Consider the following 12,669-nt stretch of genomic DNA (forward strand, 5'->3'; position numbering starts at 1 on the left):
GACCAATGAAAGCTGCCATGAATTCCAGACCTTCAGCCATCAGTCTGAAGGTCTGGCTATGCGAGACTATCCTGACACTAATCACAGAGGTCTTGCTGAGAGCAGCGGTAAACAGGCTCACTCCGGCATGAGGTTCTGCCCTCAGGCCCACGTCAGTGCTTTATAATCTATAGCCATCGATTATGGGGTGGACTGCAACTCTTCTTTGATCTGACAAATGTGATTCTTTATGACTAAAGTAATGGGTTTCATTATTTATAACTCAAATATATTTGAGTTGCCAAAATAAATAGAGGTTTCTCAACAACATACATCTATTCATGGGAATTAGCTATTTGTAATGCTAAACAGTATGTTTTGTTAGTTAATGTGGCACTAGAAGTACAGTGTTGTTGTTTGACTGTACCCTAGTTCACACGTGCTACTGTCAGATCGCCAACAAAGACTGGTTAATAGAGCAACAAACTGTAGCTTCAAAGTGTCTGCAAGAAACTGGGTCAGCAACTAGCAACCGAGACTACATTTAAAGCATTTAAAGTCCATATTTGAGAAGATGTAGCACATTGAGAAGCATGTTGAGTCTAGAGGAAATCCCCACAGTGCTGTTTGTTAATAATGTGAATGCAGATGGACAACACTGAGAATAATCTGCTCAGGGCATGTAGCTCTAATCCTGACAGTGGGGTTGGGCGGGGGGGTTTGGGTTACCCCACAACTGACCAAATATGTAGGGGGAGGGCTGCAGGTGAAGAGGAGGAATATCCAGTGAAAAAACGTCTTGTAGGATTTACTTTTCATGATCGCACTGACACTTTAGGCCACAGCCAACAGAAAGTATCTTTATACAATAGCTGAATGTGGCTTTAATGGCTTCGTGCTACTCAATCACTCAGTCACAATTAGTAAACATTTCATTATTTGTTTTCTTCAGCAGCCAAATACTTCACAACAGCTTTACTCAAAGACCTTTCAGCGCATTAGAGCCATCTAATTCCTCCAGCATCTGATTATTAAATGTCATGCTCTAAATACTGGTCTACAATGAGTGACAGACAAAGAAAAGCATCAGAATTCAAGATAATATTACAATCATTATTAGAATATGGCTATGCTTTCAGTCTATTCTATTGCATTTTCTAATTTAATGTGGCAGTTGCAGCAAATATCATCTGATTTATTTACCCTCATTAAATCAGTAATGGAAAGCATTTGTGGCACTCCATACATATTATTGCATTTTGAATCAGATTATGATTATAGACCATTTAATAAACAACATAGCCCAAAAAAGTAGCAGTGGAGCCCCAAAATAGTAAGATTGGACACAAAACACACAAACCAGGAGATCAGTGAAGATGATTTAACCAACAGACAGCTGTCAGCTGACAACAGTATGACACTCCTCAGCAACAACAGATGAGAGAATTACATTAAAGCCTGTCTCTGTTTGCAGACACAGCATGTGTTTTATCAGTCTCATTAAATTAGGTACCATATCACATTAAAATATCGCCACACTTGTGTGACCTCTTTAGTAAAGCCAGCCTGGAATTCAGTAGGTTTAAAAGTGCATTTGATTATTATTTAGCAAAAAAAAAAAAAAAAAAAAACACAGATGACGCAATAAATTTAACAGCACTTATTTAACGTAATACCTTGCATTTACAGAATGTTTTAACCACTACACTTTCACCACCCCATCTTCTCTGACAACAGGGCAAACAGAATATCAGAACAGGAGTAATGTCCCTGTCTGATGAATGTTGAATTTGTTTACCAAACTTTGTTTCCCTTTCCCAGCTATCCAACACATCCCTCCTTCCTCCTGGAGGCCATATGGCCACAGATTACTGAACCCCTATTTTAACTGATTCTAAAACTTTGTGGCTATACTCACTGATTCTTATATAAAGAAATGGATGATATTCTTATAGTTTCACAAACTAACATAAAAAAAAAGTTTGGGGTCAATAAGATTTGTAACTTTTTTTTTTTTTGAAAGAACTGGACACTTTTTTTCAAGGACAAATTCAATTTATCAAAAGTGACAGTAAATACATTTAAAGTTACAAAAAATATGAATAATGTTTTGATTATATCAAATAAATACTGTTCTTTTGAACTTTATATTCATCAAAGATTCCTGGGGAAATCTTTTATTACAGTCTCCATTAAAATATTCAGCAGCTCAGCTGATTTCAACATTGATTATAATAAGAAACATTTCTTATTATAGCACCAAATCAAAATATTAGAATGATTTCTGAAGGATCGAGGCTGAAGTAATGGCTGCTATATATATATAAAAAAAAATCAGCTTTGCCATCACAGGAATAAACTACTTTTTAAAATATATTCAAATAGAAAACAGTTATTTTAAAATTTTCACATTATTACTTTTTTACTGTATTTTTTTAAACAAAAACAAAAAACAAATTTTTAGATAAAAACTCAGTGAAATACCTATTCATTCTCTTTAAAGCAAGATATAATGATTGCCTTTAATATCAATAATGACATTTGTTTTTGGATTAAAGCCCTCCTTCATAATAAAACTAAACAAGCTTTAAAACAAGATTAAAACAAGTAAGGAGTTCTAATAAAAAACACTAACCCAATCCAACTGCAGCCTATTCACCTTTTTAATGACTACTGTAATAAAACTAATACAGCTACATCAGAATAATGTTATGCATAAGGCACCATGCCATTTTCAAAAACGTCTAAAGACACAACTTTTTCATCAGCACCTGACCAATTAATACTAGCAATTTTCTATTCTATTCTATTCTATTCTATTCTATTCTATTCTATTCTATTCATTTTTTCTAATTTATTTTTTATTTTTTAAATACACCCTGCTGTGTGTACTGTGCTGGACTAACCGAGACTTGTCTCATCACTTTTATACTGCTGCTATCTTGTTGGTCTGATTGCTTCTATTGTTCTTCTCATTTGTAAGTTGCTTTAGATAAAAGCATCTGCTAAATGATTAAATATAAATGTAAACGTGTTCTGTTACTGTCTGTGTTCATTGGTTTACTCATAGTTTAACATGAGGTAGCAGTCTCTGGAGTCATACAGTCTGGAACCTTCCACACACCTACCAGCGCATTCAGTCCTCCTGTCAGCAAACACATGGAGAATGCCTGTCTGACTCTAGCAACAAAACACTGCATGTTCTTCACATCTCACGAGTCAACAAGCACTTTACAGCCTAAAATAGCAATTTAGTCTCTCCAACACAAACATCTTTGGATTTTCCAGAAAGACTTGACAGGTTTTCAAAAATGTGTCTTTGTCAGTCGTTCAGAAGGGTACGCTTACAGTAACCAACAGAAAATCTGAGCCATTCAAGAAAAGAGTTTGGCTTCAAGATCATAATATCCTACTGAAATGCCTCAGCAGTGTTTTTATTTTTTATTTTTTTACCCAAACATATAGAAACTTTTATCTGCTTGCCAACATACTATTGTAGTTACTTTAAAAAATCCAAAACTCAAAAGCAAAATCATAGAGCCTTATTTGTAGTCTAGCTGAGCATATGGTTGTCAGTTTTTAGTGAGGTCACCTCTAGGGAATGATTCTCCAAACAAAGTTAAACAGATTTTGGCATTCAAAGGCTTGACTTAAAGCAATAGCACAAACAAACTTGAGACTTAATGTATTCAAATGTTGTGAAAACACTTACAGTGCAAAAGAACTGAAAGAACTAAAACCTGAGGGGAGCTCTTTCCAGCCGAATGTGAGAGAAAGCTGCGGCGGGTTGGCACAATTACGCAGATGTCAGAGGTGCGCCACTGTAGGAGTGAGACCCCCTCATTCAGATTCATTCAGCCACACTCTCACGCTCTCCGTTCTCATTGAGGACAATGAAATGCACTTACAGGGGGATCTAATATGTAAATGAAACCCTACACAGGGTACAATTCATCAAGTACCCATACTTGCCATAAAGACCAATATAGTGATGGCCATCCACAAATGAATGGCTGTTTTCAACACGATTTACAATGATGCCAATAAGGACTGAAATAGGGCAGTAATGAATGGAAGCTTTTTCAATGGAAGCTCTAAATCAGATTATTTTTGGGCCCTTCATTGGTAATACATCTTTTTTATTTAATCTTGTTTTTAGTCTTTGATCAGTTTAAAAAAAATTTTTTATATATAACTATATATTGGTAGTGTTAGCAGAGTTTTTGGCTTAGGATAAAACATCCAAAAAAAAGGAAAGAAAAGACAATTCACCCACTTGCCCACAAGTCAAGAGCTGAATGAAGTCTAGACTATAGAAAAAAGAGTAAGGGTCATCTCCATTCTTTTCAGAGAAGCCACATGGAAATAAATAAGTTCTTAGTGGGTGCACTTATAATAGATGTGACACAATACTGATGCAAAACTCACTGCAGAAACTTTGGTTTTTGCAAGGGTGAAATAAAAGTATGGTTTAGTAGACGTCAAACTAGAAACTCATAAAAATGCAGAAAAAAATGACTTCAGCAACTTAGGCGATATAGACATGGAGCAAGGACCCCCGATACAAAATGTGCCAAGCAGAGATACATATTAAGCATATAGCCTTCAATATTATAAGAAACTAACCATATTGTGATTAAGAAAAAAATATATTATGTTACTATTATGTAACGACAGTAGATAAGAACTATGCACATTATTGTTGTTGCACATGCCTGTATATGACTTGTTAAAATGCATTATAAAAAAACGTTAATCACAATTCATTAGCTGTTTGCAGTAGTTGTAAATTATTTTAATAAGTCATACATTTTAATTTTACTAGTCAGATGGACATTACAGTTATCTGACCTTATGCTACAAGTTTATTAAAAATCACATTTTAATTTTACCATCAGAAGGACAAAATAAACATTTTGTTAAACTTTAGCTTCAAGTTTACTAAAACTTAACATCTTAATTTTACTGTGAGATGGACAATTAAGAGTCAAATCACTGAGTGAGGGTTTTCTAATAAAGTGCAGATATAATGTGTAAGCAAGGGCTCCACAATGACAAGAATAGCAATGTAGGCTACAGCAAGACATTCACGATTATTTAAATAAAAATTTTTTTACAAAAAACTGGAATGGAATTGAAAAAATTTATTGATACAATATTTTTCTAGTAATCTATTAGTCTGCATATACATTGCGCATATCGATTTTGACAAGCTGCATTTTTGCCCCGTGCTAGTATCACAATAACAATTGCAGATTCAGAATGAATCACGTAATTATATGTAGACGTCACTTCCAAAACTTTGCAGCATGTAATCGGCCGTCGGTCCTCTTAGCAGCATGAAAAACAATACTTTTATTCAACAGATTATAGCTATATTGCTTCGAAAGTGTGAAAGACCGCTCACTTTACAATCAATAAAACACTGTCACTTAACTCAGTTTGCTATCTCACAACGTTCCATTAAAATCAATAAAGTTATGTCCACTGCATAATGAATCTTATATAATCTGATAATTATATAATATAATATGATAATAATGAATCTGCATAATGAATCATGGAGTAATGTGTTTGTTTTTTTGTTTTGTTAGTGTTAGAGGATTTGAGAATGTTTGAGTAATTAATAAATGTTCTGGTGTTGTGAGCAGTTAGTGGATTCTAGCCATTGCATTCAAGAGATCAACAACCATGTCTGTGATTGGCTACATTTCTCACCACTACAAAAAATGCTGTAAATAGGAACATTTCACATTCTTGGAGCACAAACTCAAAAATGGCGTTTGCTTAATCTGTTTCGCCAATAATATTATATCATTTCAGTATCAACTGAGGGTGCTCTTTCTGTCATTTCAGCGTGCTTATATATAAAATTGACTTTGTTATGAGTGTTTTACCCATGTTTTAATGAAAAATTACTTGTGATCAAGCATTAATTGGCGGACCTCCTGGGGGTAGCGGACACTCGGTCGAAGACCCTTGCTCTACATCAAATCCAGAAGCTGCTTTTCTATGAAACGGGCTGTCTTTCCTTGCTCTTGCTTAACAGTGCAGCGTGAGATGTACAGATGTAATCCTCCAGAAGAGAATTTGATCTAGATGGGGCGGGTTGGCTCATTCTTGTGGTCTCCCCGCTGGATGAGTCATGCATTGCAGTTGGGCGGTGTGCCAGAGGCTGTCCAGCTTAACCCAAAAACAACAACTGTACCACAAGCCACTGACACTCCCCTGCTCCCAGTCTCACCATTCTCTCTGAGACGCACCATTATGGTCTTTTTTTTAGATTATATGCACTGTTGTTCACTTTTTCCAGGACGACCACTCTGCTTCAGTGCACCAGGCTGCTGCTGAGGGTTCATGTGTGCTAAGATATTTAATGTATGAAGGATTAAGAAGAATGGGTTTTTTCATGATCTATAGCTTGAAGTGACTAAATGGAGAAACCAAACAGGTCAGCAGCATTCTAATGCACTGTGGCCTTCAACTATGTTTAGTGTGTACACAGGGCACAGAAAATTACTGTCATATAAATTTGAATATATACAAATAAAAAAGGAACACACAACAGTATGTTTTAGCCAATAACCTTTAAGATGGATGATGAATAAATGCCTTTACTATGTCATACTGCATACTGGCACTGACAGTTAATGCTTCTGGCTTGGATATTTTTCATTTTCCATACGACTCTTAGAGTGGATTTGAACATAACTGGGAATTTGAGAATATGACATGAAAATATGAATCAATATGAACCTGATTCAGAAGTTTCATCATTGTGATTAGTTTACTACTTGTTTCTTACCTTACAGGTGCATCTCAATAAATTAGAATGTCGTGGAAAAGTTCATTTATTTCAGTAATTCAACTCAAATTGTGAATTGTGTATTAAATAAATTCAGTGCACACAGACTGTAGTAGTTTAAGTCTTTGGTTCTTTTAATTGTGATGATTTTGGCTCACATTTAACAAAAACCCACCAATTCACTATCTCAACAAATTAGAATATGGTGACATGCCAATCAGCTAATCAACTCAAAACACCTGCAAAGGTTTCCTGAGCCTTCAGAATGTTCTCTCAGTTTGGTTCACTAGGCTACACAATCATGGGGAAGACTGCTGATCTGACAGTTGTCCAGAAGACAATCATTGACACCCCTCACAAGGAGGGTAAGCCACAAAAAATCATTGCCAAAGAAGCTGGCTGTTCACAGAGTGCTGTATCCAAGCATGTTAACAGAAAGTTGAGTGGAAGGAAAAAGTGTGGAAGAAAAATATGCACAACCAACCGAGAGAACCACAGCCTTATGAGGATTGTCAAGCAAAATCGATTCAAGAATTTGAATGAACTTTACAAGGAATGGACTGAGGCTGGGGTCAAGGCATCAAGAGCCACCACACACAGACATGTCAAGGAATTTGGGTACAGTTGTTGTATTCCTCTTGTTAAGCCACTCCTGAACCACAGACAACATCAGGCATCTTACCTGGGCTAAGGAGAAGAAGAACTGGACTGTTGCCCAGTGGTCCAAAGTCCTCTTTTCAGATGAGAGCAAGTTTTGTATTTCATTTGGAAACCAATAGTGTTGGTCCATTAGGTTTTTTGAAAACCAAAGTCACTGCACACGTTTACCAAGACATTTTGGAGTAATTCATGCTTCCTTCTGCTGACCAGCTTTTTGAAGATGCTGATTTCATTTTCCAGCAGGTTTTGGCACCTGCCCACACTGTCAAAAGCACCAAAAGTTGGTTAAATGACCATGGTGTTGGTGTGCTTGACTGGCCAGCAAACTCACCAGACCTGAACCCCATAGAGAGTATTGTCAAGAGGAAAATGAGAAACAAGAGACCAAAAAAATGCAGATGAGCTGAAGGTCACTGTCAAAGAAACCTGGGCTTCCATACCACCTCAGCAGTGCCACAAACTGATCTCCTCCAAGCCGAATTGAGGAAGTAATTAAAGCAAAAGGAGCCCCTACCAAGTATTGAGTACATGTACAGTAAATTAACATACTTTCCAGAAGGCCAACAATTCACTACATTTTTTTTTTTTTTTTTAATTGGTCTTACAAAGTATTCTAATTAGTTGAGATAGTGAATTGGTGGGTTTTTGTTAAATGTGAGCCAAAATCATCACAATTAAAAAGAACCAAAGACTTAAACTACTTCAGTCTGTGTGCACTGAATTTAATACATGAGTTTCACAATTTGAGTTGAATTACTGAAATAAATTAACTTTTCCATGACATTCTAATTTATTGAGATGCACCTGTATATGGTACTTCCGAAAGTGCATATTGCATTTAATGTACACATTTCAAATAAGAAAGAGGTCATTGTGTACATTATATCATTGGATTTTTTTATTTTACCAAAGGTATAGGAACAATGGTACAATGGTAATGTGTGAGGTCTAAATGCAGAGTGCCATGACTGACAACAGTGTGTAATTCTCCCACCTCAGCAGAAACAGACACAAAGGGAGGAGATTTACACACACAAGTGAACGCTTCAGACGGAGCACATAACTGTCAGCCAAACTGTAACATGCACATATGGATGTACAGAGATACATTAAAACACAGGTAAAGCATGCTCACACTTCAGGTGAATGGATGAGAACCACACAACACCAACAGCAATATCACTATGCCCATCGGTTGCTGCCAAAATTTTGCAGCAATTTATTTTTTTTTCATAATTTTTAAGTGGCTATTCAAATTTATGCCAGGTCTGCAGGTTTTGGATTCAAGGACAATATAGCTAACTAATCTCTTCGATGGCATTCTTCCATATGCTTTATTGTTAAATAACATGTATTATTATTATTAGTAATAGTAATTAATTGCATGATATGACTGGTCACGTGACATCAATATGGTGGCACCCATGGGAGCGACCCACTCCATGCAGACTAAAACGGGTTTCTTTTTTTTTCTAGAATACTTATATAACGGAAGTCATCTCATGTAAATATACATCATTTTAACCATATTTCTCAAGTGTTTAGAGTTAAATAATAAATAAATACCCAAATTAACTAGCGTATGCAGCTCAATGCAGTTAAATTAGCCTACTTAATAGAGGAAAAAGAGTGATTTATTTATGTTTTTTTTTTTATAACAGATACAGTAACATGCTCTTGTTTGGTAGTAATAACCCATTAAGTATAAATCAGGATAGATGTCCGTTTATCAACACTTCTTCATGAATGTCTTGGCACAGCCAGACACAAGGCAAAAATGCGAAAGGAGTTTAGTCAAGGGAGACAAGGGAATTCAGTGAAGATATAAACTATATAAACTAAAACTTACCATCCGTGCAGCTGCAGTAAAACGTGTTAGCAGGCTGTATTTCCAAGACCAGAATTAATTTAAATCCAAATCAATGAAATCCGCTGCGATTCTCAAGTCGAGTCCTTCAGAAACGCCTGCAGTGATCTAGGGAAAAAGTAGGCTACCACATGCACACCGAACAGCTGAGCTGGTTTTGTCTGTGTGTTATTGAGAAAAAAAAAATCTCCTCACTTTTGGTCAACTTTGACAACTCTTTCACAAAAGAGGCAGCAGTAACAGTAAAGGCTTAGTTTTAACACATGCCCGCGATTCGCCGTGGGGAATGACGCAGAGAGTGGGCGGAGCAACACCGCTGCTGCTGCTGCTGCTGCTGCTGCTGCTGCTGCTGGATCTGATAAACTCAGAGCAGTTGTTAAATGCCTTGTGGTAAAATGATCTTTTAGAGCCATATTTGGCAGTTTTAAGATTTAAAATGATTTCAAGTGGAAATATAATTTTGTATTCAAACTGAGAGCACATAGAGACAGATGTGCCTCTTTTTTTACATTGAATGTCTGGACTGTGTAATGTTAACTGTTGAACAGTTGATATATTTCACTATATTCTGTTGTGATGTTAATCTGTTATATTCTGGTTTCATCATTAACAGCAAAAATTAGCCACGGAGATTCATTTTTCCAATTAATTGATCCATTTAATTAAATTCAAGTACTTATACAAAACACTTGTATAAGTAAATATAAGAACATTTCTGTCACTATATTCTACAATTAAAAGTATGAAGCATAACCTCTGGAAATCCCCAACTGAGTTTTGTCTGGGCGTGGCAAATCAGATCATAAAACCACGACTTAAGACTCTCAACTCCTTTTCGGACCAGACTTGCCCTGCGTTTAGTCTTATTCAGTATCCTCACAAACAGTATCTCATGCCTAGAAGCTTAAATAAACAAAATTCCTTGTTAAAAGCAGCAACGCTTTTGTGAGGAACTGTACATAAAATGTATGAAGTGAATTCTTTTTCAGGGCTGGGAGGAAATTTCACGACTGTATCAAACAGGAACATGAAAAATGCCTCAGAACAAAAACTGACTTTGTTCTCAAATACAATTGCATGTGAACGTCTGTGTTTATGATTGAAATGCTGATTAGAAATGTTATGATTAACACAGGGGCTGTTGATTTGTTAGCTTTAATTTGACTTGATTACAGTTATGTTTCATATCACCATATAATATTTGTCAATATTTATTTAACCTCATTTATTTGTATACCACTGATTGGAGATGGAGAATCAAGAATAATATTTTTATACAGTCTAGGATCAAGACATGAAATTGTTGGTGTTTAAACCTTGGCTTTTTCTACAGACGTATAATATTCTGAAAGCTGTTCTGCAGATGAAGTATTGTACTCTTCAGTTGTACTCGTCCATAGAAACAACGAGGTACACAGGCATTCTTGGGCCCAGGTGGTTTTGATTTGGGAGGTGCTTATGTGCCTTTAGGTCATTTATTTTTTCAAGGAAAGTGAAATGAACTATGAAAGACAATGTTGCACTTTCAGACTGCTGGGCACCCACAGATTGACCACTGGTCCTGCCAAGTCAAGGAGAGAAATATTGTCATTTTTGGAATAAATGTATCATAAAGGAATATTATTGCAATGGAATAGACATTAAAGCAATAGAAAACGGAATAGAGCGCCTTGTGAGAGTACTCACCCCTCTCCACTTGATTTTATGTCTGCATTTTGTTAATTCCAGATTTTAGCATTTTGAAATAACAATGAATTCAACACAAAGCAATCACCCCCGATGAATACATGCTGTGTACCTACTCCTCCAGTTGCAACTTCAGTATGAGTCTACTGGGTAATGTCTGCATTAATTTTTCACATTTCAATTCTTCGTCACAAATTCACTCCAACTATGCCAAATTAGAAAGTGTTGGCTTGCAGCAATGTTCAGGTCATACCAAAAATTTTCAGTTGGATTAATGTCTCAGCTCAGACTTAACCATTCCAGCATTATAAGCCTATTTAACCATTCCATCATACTTTGTGTGTGTGTGTGTGTGTGTGTCTGTTTGTGCTGTTTATCATCCTGCTGGAGCATGAATATTCAATCAAATCCAGAGTATGCTGCAGCACCATCAAGTCTGATTATAGGGATGCATGGTTTTACCAGGGTGATGGTGTCTTTGGTTTGTGGTAAACATCTTTGTTCTATTTATCAGAATTTTCTTCCTAAACAATTTTTCTTTCAAGGTTTTGTCACTTACTTACTTTCTAGCAAACTGCACAAAATGTTTGCCATTCTACTTTTTCTATTTTTCTATTCAACTTTAGAAAATACAGTTTATACAAAATAATCATCACCATTCCATTTTTTACCTTTGATATTTTAAAACTTTTTTTAAACAAAATTGAGTTTCATTGTGTTTCAGTGGTAAAATTAATTACTTTATTTATTCATGCCATGACTGATCATAAATACTCATGTTCAGTGTCTTTGTAGTGACATACCATTTTGACTCTATGATTTTGTCACTTGATATTTTATAATTTTCTTAAAAATCAATCACTAATAAGTTTCAGAGGTAAAAATGACCGTTATTGATTAATTGATTAATTGATTGCATGAATGACTGTAAATATTAATCTTCAGTGGCTTAATGACAACATGCCATTTTAAATCAAATTTCTATAAAGGGCGCTATAAAGTATATTCTGATCTGTTGTTAGTTATAAACCTAACATTGATATGTATTGCGCAATCAAGCAGTTGAACACGACTGTAAGGACTTCATAAGAGCTTTGCAAAAAATAGATAAACAATTTATAAATATTTCTGGTGTTGGTAGGTTACAGCAGATAAGAGCTTACTGTGTATCTAATCCTCACAACACATATTTCACAACATTGCCTAGATTCTTGTCTGTGATGCAAACAGGAGCTATATCACATTTGGGGCTGACTTGATCATAATCAGTTCTTGATAATCTATAAATCATATTGACCACATTTTCATGAAGTTACGAGTTAATATTCTGAGAAAGTCACTAAGTATAACAGAATCTTGTCAGCTTACAGGGTGGACTGTTTTGAATCAGCAAAAACGCTGGATAAGTCAACATAATCACAAGCTTCCAAGCCTCAACATTTCCCAGCGGGAATATGCACGTCAAACACTTTCCCTTTAAGGAAAAGACTGAATTTTTACCTAACTATGAGTCATCATTGACAATACCAGAACAACATGTTTCAACCATATTGAAAGATGAAGGTGTTATGCTCGCTTCTGACCCTTGGGATTAAACATTTTCTTTCAGCGTTAAGAGATGAGCTCACCCGAAATATTAATGCATTGAGGCTATTGTGCAGGCAGACACGAT

The 12,669-nt window shown here is 35.7% G+C and overlaps 1 protein-coding gene across 2 annotated transcripts in view; it reads right to left on the minus strand.

The window, feature by feature from the left end:
- LOC109046994 (PDZ domain-containing protein 2-like) overlaps positions 1-9,582 on the minus strand; it is a 72,397-nt gene extending 62,815 nt beyond the window's left edge. For both annotated transcript variants that reach the window (XM_042756596.1, XM_042756597.1), the window contains exon 1: positions 9,294-9,582. The gene's annotated coding sequence lies outside the window, so the exon portion shown is untranslated. The remainder of the gene's footprint in view (positions 1-9,293) is intronic.
- Positions 9,583-12,669: the final 3,087 nt, after the last annotated feature.

Source organism: Cyprinus carpio, chromosome A5, assembly GCF_018340385.1.
Source record: "Cyprinus carpio isolate SPL01 chromosome A5, ASM1834038v1, whole genome shotgun sequence".
Taxonomy (NCBI): Eukaryota; Metazoa; Chordata; class Actinopteri; order Cypriniformes; family Cyprinidae; genus Cyprinus; species Cyprinus carpio.